Genomic DNA, 8,960 nt, shown 5'->3' with positions numbered 1-8,960 from the left:
CTAACCTAGTGCACACCAGCCCTAATCTCCCGTTTTCTTCGTGTCACAGCGACCCAAGGTTTGCTGGGGTGGCTCCTGTTCGAGGTCCTCCTCAGGTGCCAGGCAGCTCGCGCTGCGCTTGTTTACAAAAACCTGCGAAATTAAAACGTAAAAAGTGTTAATGAGGAAAGCAGCCGCTTGGTGGCGCCGCCAAAATGCGGGTTGGCAGATCAGGAAAGATGAGTGCCAGACAGGAAACTGCTGAGTGCTGGGTATGGTCAGTGCTGGATGACGGCCATACCTTGCAAACAGCGTAAAAATGCGGCGTCTCCGGGCTGTGTTACAGTAAACAGGCGGTACACTTTTATTTAAACACTATTACAGTGAGAGAAGACAGCGATGAGTGGATTAAAGACCGTTCGGTCAGGAGGCAGAGCTGCTTCCCGCAGCAGCGCTCGGTCTTGCATCACTCCAGGCTGGCTCTGTGCCTCACGAGGTGCGGCTGTCAGAGAAACGCCACCACACAGCTCCCTGTATGAACTGCCAGGGGGTAGAGCAGAGGTCCAGAAACTTTAAACATCGAGAAGAACTCTAAAATTACTAATTTGCTATAAAATAATCACAGACTCACAGGCTGGTTTGGGCTGGAAGGGACCTTACAGCCTATCTAACTCCATCTGCCCTCAGCCCCATCCAGCCTGGCCTTGGGCACTGCCAGGGATGGGACAGCCACAGCTCCTCGGGGCAGCCTGCACCAGGGCGTCATCACCCTCATAGTGAAGAATTTCTTCCTTATATCTAACCTAAATCTACCCTCTTCTAGTTGAACGCCATTACCCCTTTCTATAGGAGGTAACGGATTTACTTTATTATTGTTCCTATACCACTACCCCGTTAGGTATTGGATAAAAGATCAGTCTGGAGTTTATTGACTGCTGCCGGATTCCCCACTGGTATAAAAAAGATCTGATAAAACAACAGAGCTACAGGACTTTGTATCTGTAGACTCTGCCCACAGAGTTCAGTCCAATGCAGTCCAGAGTGTTCAGTGCATTTTGTTACTCCCCTTTTTTTTTCCTGAATCATTGGAATTTGAGGGCATTCCACAGTTCTACCTTATGATATCATCACTGTAGACATCTTGAACCACAGGTTTTGGGAAAAAAAAAATGGTTTGGGAGTGTCGCCCTTCCAACCAAAAATCATTCTTTCATACTGCATACCAGGACCTGAAGAATATGTGTTGAAACAATGGAACACCTAGGCTGGAGCATCTGTTGAGATAATTTCTACTCATGTGGGGGCTGATACTGAATTTGGGAAGTCTGACTGCACTACAGCCTGGACTTTAATCTCACTAGCTCAGATAACAACATCAATGATAACGTGGCAGTGCACACCTCAGTGCAGACTGGTAACCCAAGTACCTAACTCAGGTCCTTGGCAAGCCCAGACTCTGCCTTGGACCTTTGCTGGTTGTTACCTGAGCTGGCTAGGTTACAGCCAGAATGGGTTTCCTTCCCATGCTGCAGTTACACCTTCCACTAACAATATCTAGGTCACCGTAATTGTCTGTTTGTATGAGTAATGCCATGATTTTAAAGTATCGCAGTCACGCTTTAAGGTAAAACATGGTAATACTTTTTTTTTTTTTTTTTTTTTTTTCATCCAAATTCCCGATTGCTACTGATTTTATTGTGTTAAGGGAATAAACACATTACCATTTAATAGAGATAAACAAGCAATATGAATATATAAACTCATTATCCTGTACAGATATTATACATGCCTGAAAGATTAAACGTGTCATTCTTACAGAGTCCTGATGATTTTGTGATAATATGCCTACATTTTACCCATTGAAGCTTAAAGAACCAATTTGGATTTCTCTGTTTCTTGACAATATAACTATCATTATCAGATACATTTTGTACCAAGATCATTACGTGGAAATCTGCTAACTTGTTCTTTCTACTCTTCCTGTCACTCTTTCATATGGGATATGGTGCTTTGTGAGGGTAACTCTTTCTACCCTTGCATAAATGCCCCTTATTGAAGAGTAATATGGAGCATATAGGAAAACCTATCCCCAAATTTAGACCAGAAATACTTAAAATTTCTGAATATATTTTTTGGTGAAAGGTCAGGCAAATGCAGATATAAAGCTATAGTCCAAAACATCACATGCTTGCCATTCACCTGGTATCAAAAAGAAAAAGGCCATAGCAGGTGAACTCCTTTGCATGGACCATGGCACGTTGGGAGGGCACAGGGTAGTCCTCCAGCCAAATTATTTGGTAGTCTCTTGGTCAAGAGCTGTGCAGCAAAGCCATCACAGTGCACTGGCTGTTGTTCTCATTTCTGAAACGTAAAGCAGTTGCTAGTTTAAAAACTGGAACAAATTGCAGCAGCAGAAAATAGAAGATGAATTCCGCCTTCTAACAACTGGGAAACAGTTACGTCTTCCACTGCATTTTCTTGATCTGTTTTTGAATTTCGTTTTATGCAGTAGAACATTTTTAACAGGAGTGTGAAATAGTGATCCAGCAATGCCTTAATGTCTGGGGAGTGAGTAGGCTATCCCACCTGCTTGGACCAGGTAGAAATCCAGCTTGGACCAGGCAGAAGATAAATGTTTGGAGTCTCACCAGGATAAGGAGAGCTTGGAGAGCACCTTCCCTTCCCTGGGTATTTGCTCTACCATCTAGATTAGTACACGCAACAAACCACATCAGATGCAACCCCTACAGCCCACGGTGTTAAAAATAAAATGGTAGCCTTGCTCTGTTCTTTCAAAGAGGGCTTGTAGACTCGTAAACCCCAGCTGTGTGCACCCTCCACCCCAATCTGGCAGGAACACGCTGGCTATGCAGAGCGAGCTGAATACGTCCCTCTTTTTGATGTCTCCTGCAAGCAGGTCTCAGGAGGTGGGAGTTTCCACTCGCCCTTGAGAGGTGTCTGACGCTCCCCCGGCTATAAATAGAGAGGCGAGGTACCCGACTCGAGGTATTTTGTTGCACTCTGGCAGCCTGATAGCCTAACAGTCAGACGTCGTGGCACATTTATAAGCTCCAATCTTCCGCAGGATCAAGTCTAAAATGCAAACTAGCGATCTTGTAATGTGAAGTATAAAACACAAATGGTTGGAAACAAAGGCTGGGTAGTTTTTATCTCTGCATATCTTCACATCTTCTGTTATTTACATTGTGTTTACACCGAATGTTTCCTGCTGTTACAGATTTCAGTCAAAAACCCTACCCGCTCTAGCACTACAGGTGAAAGCATCCCACAGCTGGTTTCAAGCTCCAAGCTTTGTGGCCCCAAAGCCACATTTTTAATGAAATCACGTTTGTTTCCAAACAGGCTCAGACCTTGGTTTTCTTCCATGAAAGAGGGGAGCGGGAATTAACCTAGGAAATCAACCTTAAGCCACTGCTGAGTTGAAACCAAATTTTGTGGTGTTTCCAGGGACACGTGTGGAGTGGGTTACCGTGGGTGAATTGTGCAGTTATCCCCTTTAGCAAAAGCAGATGAAGAAACCGCTTAGTGCAGTGGTAGATGATGTTTCAGCAGCATTAAGTACGTTTCTAATTGAGTTAGGCCATTGTGTTTTGATTTCAGAAGTGCATCCCTTTCCCAAGCTTAGACAAGACTCCAGTAAGTTTTTAGCTTGGGTTAAAACCCATATGTGTTTTTTTCTCAGCATGTGTCTCCATCACCCAGAAGCATCTCATGTGGAAGCTGGAAGTGACTGCTAGAGTTAAGAGTCCCACGGCTAAAACAAACACAAAGGAGATAAGGAACAGCCTGATTTAGAGTGTACGACAATGAAAAGCTTTGTGGAATATGACCACTAATTAAGATGGAAACTCTGGAAGAGCTGTAGGGACTTGGTTAATCCTATGTACTCTGACAGAGTTAAACTTCTCCAGGTCTCTGATAAGATAGGACAAGTTTTCTTTATCTATTGTTTTTTTCGATGTTCAAGGCTACTGAAATGCAAAAGTGCCAGATGGCCATGTAAGCTAAACAATGTGCAAAATCTTTCTTATATTATCACTAAATGCCGGGGGGGGGGCAAGGGGTGGGGGTAAGGTTATTTAACCATTAGAAGTCACTTAGCAGCAAATGGCATTCATCCGTCTTTATCAACTTACAACAAAAGATTGGGTCTGTACAGTCGTGGGGCCTTTTTCTAATATGACAGGGCACATATTTCATTCCCATTTAAGTCATCTGGAGATATCTTGTCCTTGTGTGCGTCACTGAACTGTGGTGCTGTGCTAGTAAAAAGGCCCTTTTCCACGTGTGCAAAAAAATCACTGTGGTCCTATACCAAAACACATGATTTTCCCCTGGAACACGTGAAGCTACTGTGTCACCAGCAGCTAAATCCCGTTATTCTGGGGTTTTGTTATGGTTCTGAGGAGAAAGTGCTGGAGAGATGAGGAACTGCACGTTCTGTTTTCAGTCCTCTCACTGATCTGGTATTTGACCTTGAGCGAATCATTTTACCTGTATCTCCCTTCCCGTGATCTCTTCATCTGTGTGTATAACGGCTGTGGTCAACAGGGACCCCAGAGATTTTGGGACCTCAGCCATCCGAGGTGCCGTGTTCATGCGATCCTGTGCCTTGGCTCTGTCCTTCAGCAGGACTATTAGGGTACAGCGTTGTGCTGACACAGTTACACTGCTTTTTAGCGTGAGGCTGGTCTCGAGGATCTTGTAGTATTGCATTACACAGGATAAGCCGTTTCTCCATCGCTGCCCTCCTGCAGGCTGCAAGAACCAGGCCCTTGTGGTTGGCTATAGGGAGCCCTGGTCCTGCTCTCACCCTGGATCATCTGTGGTCCCCCTGCAGGGACCTGCGTTGCTCCCTCTTCCTCTCTAAGCAGACATGAACTGCTGAAATCTTCTTTTGAGGAGGGGGGAGGCTTCTTATAGGAAACCCTTTGGCTCAGGCTACCATCTGGTGGTACAACTTAATTCCCCTTTTCCCAATGCCTTCCCTTTGCATTTCACTGCAGTTCTCAGTGCCCTTGGTTGTGAGGATTTCTCCGGTTCCTGTCTCTTTCTCTCTGCAGGCTGAGGGTTTCCCTGGGCAGGACAGCACAGCAAACAGCTAGGATGACGGCTGCATGACGAACCAGTGTCCAGGGTCCATGCCACAGTGCCTCCTGGACACAGCCACACCAGGAAAACGAGCTTGTTTTTCTCTGCCAAGGGGAGCAACCACGCAAACGATGACAAAGTGCATTTAGTTGTGCTGGGGAGGAAACACCAGTGGAACAAGCCAGCTGACGAGGCTGGCGCTGTGCTGGGGAGGCGGGTGTTACTGTATGGGTCACAGAACACCTGAAGGATGAACCCTTTACAAACACTTCCAGCACACCCAGTAACATCCCAGTAACTCCTTTTGCCCGTCAGCTGGGACTTAAGTAGATTTTAAAGCCAAACAAGATCCTTTGGTCGGCAGGGGAGGCCTGTGTGTTTTTTATAGTCAGTTATCACTGCAGTAGAGCTATGAATGTCAGTGCCACCAAGCTGCTGCTTTCAGTGCCGTGTCAGTGGACACCTCACAGCACCCACCACAGCGGCGTTCAACCCCAAACCTCAACACTCTGGGGCAAACACCCCTCGAAACACCCCAGGGGCCTCAAACTTCGGGGCACGGTGGTGGGGAGAAGCCAGCCAGGCTTCTGAGACCCCGGGCACTGCTCTGAGGAGGGCTCGGGGGGATCTGAGGAGGTCTTGGGGGGCTCTGAAACAAAGCTCCGAGGCTCTGAGGAGGGCTCGGGGGGCTCTGAAGCAAGGCTCTGAGGAGGGCTCGGGGGGCTCCAATGCGAAGCTCTGAGGCTCTGAGGAGGGCTTGAGGGGATCTGAGAAGGGCTTGGGGGGCTCTGAGGAAGGCTCGGGGGACTCTGAGGAGGGCTCGGGGGGCTTCGAGGCGAGGCTCCGAGGCTCTGAAGAGGGCTCTGGGGGATCTGAGGAAGGCTCTGGGGGCTTTGAGGAGAGCTCGGGGTGCTCTGAGGAGGGTCCCCGGCCCCTTCCCGGCGCTGCCTGGCGCGGCAGGGCGGCGGGGCGGCCGGTGCCTGGCACGGCGCTGGGGGCGGGCGGCGCTTCCCCGTCCCTCCCCGGCGAAGCGAAGCCCGTCCCCGCTCCCAGTCCCCGGCCCTCCCCGCTCCGCCCCGGGCAGGGATTGGAGCTGGGTCGGCTCAGCTCCTCCCGCCGCGGCTGCTCGGTGCAAGGAGGTTGGGGAGAAGGAGGAGGAGGAGGAGGAGGAGGGGAGGAGGGGGGGGATCCGGCCGCGCCGAGCCGAGCCCGGGCTCGGCGGCTCCCAGCAGCTCGCCGCCGGGACGCCCCCTCCTCGTCCCCGCCGGAGCTCGGCAGCCCCGCTGCGGGTAGGCTTCTGGGGCCGGGGGGGGAGTGGGTTGGAGGCCGGCAGGGAGGCCCCACACGCACCGCCCCGCTCCCTGCCGGCCATGGCGGCTGCGGGGGCCGCCGAGGGGCCGCTGGCTGCCCGCCGGGCCGGGGCTGCGCGGCGGGGAAAGGCGCCTCCAAGGCCGGTTCCCCTCGGTTCGAGCCGCCCTCTCGGTCTCCTTGGGTTTTATTTTTGCTCCCTCGGGGTGATTTTCTCCCTCGGGAGCCTCGCTCCGCGCTGCGGGGAGGGGGTGCTGGCTGCGCTGCCCCCTTCCCCTGGCAGCGCTCCCCGTGGCCTTCCCGCCCGCTTTGACAGGGCGGCAGCCCCGCGGTAGGGCCGCCCGCGGGCTCCGATGGATCAGTGCCGTTCCCCGGTCGTTTTCACGGGGTTGTCCCGGCCTGGGTGGCTGCTCCGACCCCGGGTGGCTTCCCCACGGGTGGCCGAGACCGGTCCCTGCCTCCTCAGCCCGTGGGCAGAGCGCTGCTGCCGCCCCCGGTGCTGCGCTGCGCCTGCTGGCCCTGCGGAGAAGGGGTTGTGGCGGTCGCTGTAAATCCCAAAGTGACCCAAAAATACGGTTTTTAGCAGCGCTGGGTGCCGCGGGTGGTGCCTCCAACAGCGCCTGCACGTGGGGGTGGTGCAAGGAGCGAAGGAAAGGTGAAAAGTCCAGTCGCTGGGGAAGCGATTTCTTCCCCAAATTACTTCCTCCGAGGCCTCGCTTGAAGCAGCGAGCCTGGCTTGTAATTCCTTCGCTAAACCCAGGTGGATGACTGGCTTCCAGTGGGAATAAAACCCTAAAAATTCACCTTACATCAGCGCAAAATGTGGGGATAGCGCCTTGACCTGCGAGGTGTCAGCGGCCGTAGGCATCGCCGCTTGGAAACAACCAACACGGCCACGGGAGCTCGGGCTGTAAAACCTGCCCGTGAAGCTGGGTAAATAGCCGAGCTGTTCACCCTGCCGTGCCGCATGCTATCGGGGTTAGGCTGCTCTCGGGATCCAGTTTTGGTGGCTCTGGAGATAGCCGAGGCGGCTTTGAACTGGCGAGCTGGCGGGGTAGGCTGGAAGAGCCGCGAGCCCTTAATGAATGTTTGCGTAGGGCTTCGCGTTTTCTCGGCTGAAGGGTTTTACATAATTGGCCTTTTAGGATTGTCTGTCACCCCTAGAGAAGAGCCAAAAAAGGAGGAAAAAGGGGAAAAAAAAAAAAAAAAAGTGGAGGTAGGCAGCTGTTCTGGAGGTCCAAAGTCGAAACCGTGAATGCCTGGAGGTTGTTAATGTTGTTAGTGCCGAATGCGGTGGCAGCAAAATGACTCACTTGGAGAAAAAAATAATGAAATAAATCTATTTCTGCGCTCTTTTTGAGCGATGTGAACAGCACAGTCGGACAAATGACATCCTGCACACATCTGAGCAACTTGTTCTTTGGTGAGCAGTGGAATTCCTAATGCGACTCCAGCTGCACCAGAGTTGCTTTTTTGCACTTGAAATCTTAACTGGAAGCTTTTTTTTTTTTTTTTTTTTTTTTTTAACAGTGTTTTGATTCCTTTTTAATAAATGGCTAATCCCTTGCTGCAGGGGATGGGAGTGTTTTGAATGCAGCGTTTTTGGTCCTGAGGGGAGGGGAAAGGGAGTGCCCTGTATTGCTTTCCAGCAGCCGCCCGCCTTCCCTGCGCCTGAGTGAAAGAGCCTTATTGACTGGTTTTGAAGGTAATATGCCCAAATTCTCCTCTTACGTGGTAAAACCATAAATTTTGCTGTAGCGCAGCGCCTTTGAGGGGAAGAGATGGAATGTCAGGGAGTCTGTGCTTCATCAGGAGCAGGCTGGTAACAAAGGCAGTGTCTGTTAATTGCATCGCGCTGATCAAAATCTCCCCTTTAAATGACAAAGTCCCGTTTTAATAGGTGTGAAAAGTTGTGGGATTTGATTTAATACCAGTGTCTTAAAATCATCTTGCACGCTCTGTATGACTAAGTTGTCTCTTTCATATTTAATTGGAGAACAAGCAGAGGCTGAGGAGGAAGCCTTATGTGTTTCCCTTGCTCTTAAATGCTCTTTAAAATCTTCACTCCATTTAGATAAGGATCGAGAACGGGCGTGAGTGACTTGCCAAGCGCCGAGCTGCCACTGATTTTCTTACAGGCGTGTAAAACACCCTTTGCATGCCCCTTAAAGCTGGAAGCTCGTCCCACAGCGTGCTGCAGGTGCGTACCGTGGTGCTGGACCGTGAGCTCCAGCCTGCTCGAGTACCAGCTCGCAGCCACAGCCTGTGCGTGCAGGGACTTGCCTGTAGTTCCCATGCTAGGCTGTGCTTTTGGGGTACAGGGGTGCCCCAAAAAGTGTAGTAGGCCCAAGATACTACCTGCTCTTGAGTCTCTTGAGGTTCCAGGAATCAATGTCCTCATCATAACGTGTTATTTTGTTTTTTGACACCCTGTAGCTTAACAAAACAAGGGATTCAGTGGAATCCTCAAGCATCAGTTGCTTTAGTACCCTCAGATATTGTGTGTTTCATCATTCCAGTGGTGTCTTTTCATCTGTTCCCTTTGCCCATCAGGGCAGTGC

At 50.5% G+C, this 8,960-nt stretch overlaps 1 protein-coding gene across 6 annotated transcripts in view; it reads left to right on the top strand.

Moving 5' to 3' along the window:
• The first annotated feature begins 6,248 nt into the window (after positions 1–6,248).
• FBXO34 (F-box protein 34) overlaps positions 6,249–8,960 on the top strand; it is a 35,496-nt gene continuing 32,784 nt past the window's right edge. For 5 of the 6 annotated variants that reach the window (XM_084520159.1, XM_084520153.1, XM_084520167.1 and 2 more), the window contains exon 1: positions 6,249–6,380. The gene's annotated coding sequence lies outside the window, so the exon portion shown is untranslated. The remainder of the gene's footprint in view (positions 6,381–8,960) is intronic. The other variant, XM_084520154.1, reaches the window with a different exon arrangement.

This window comes from Aythya ferina (genome assembly GCF_964211825.1).
Source record: "Aythya ferina genome assembly, chromosome: 5".
In the NCBI taxonomy this organism is placed as follows: Eukaryota; Metazoa; Chordata; class Aves; order Anseriformes; family Anatidae; genus Aythya; species Aythya ferina.
Note: the sequence above shows the minus strand (reverse complement) of the source record. Positions and strands in the feature narration are given on the sequence as shown.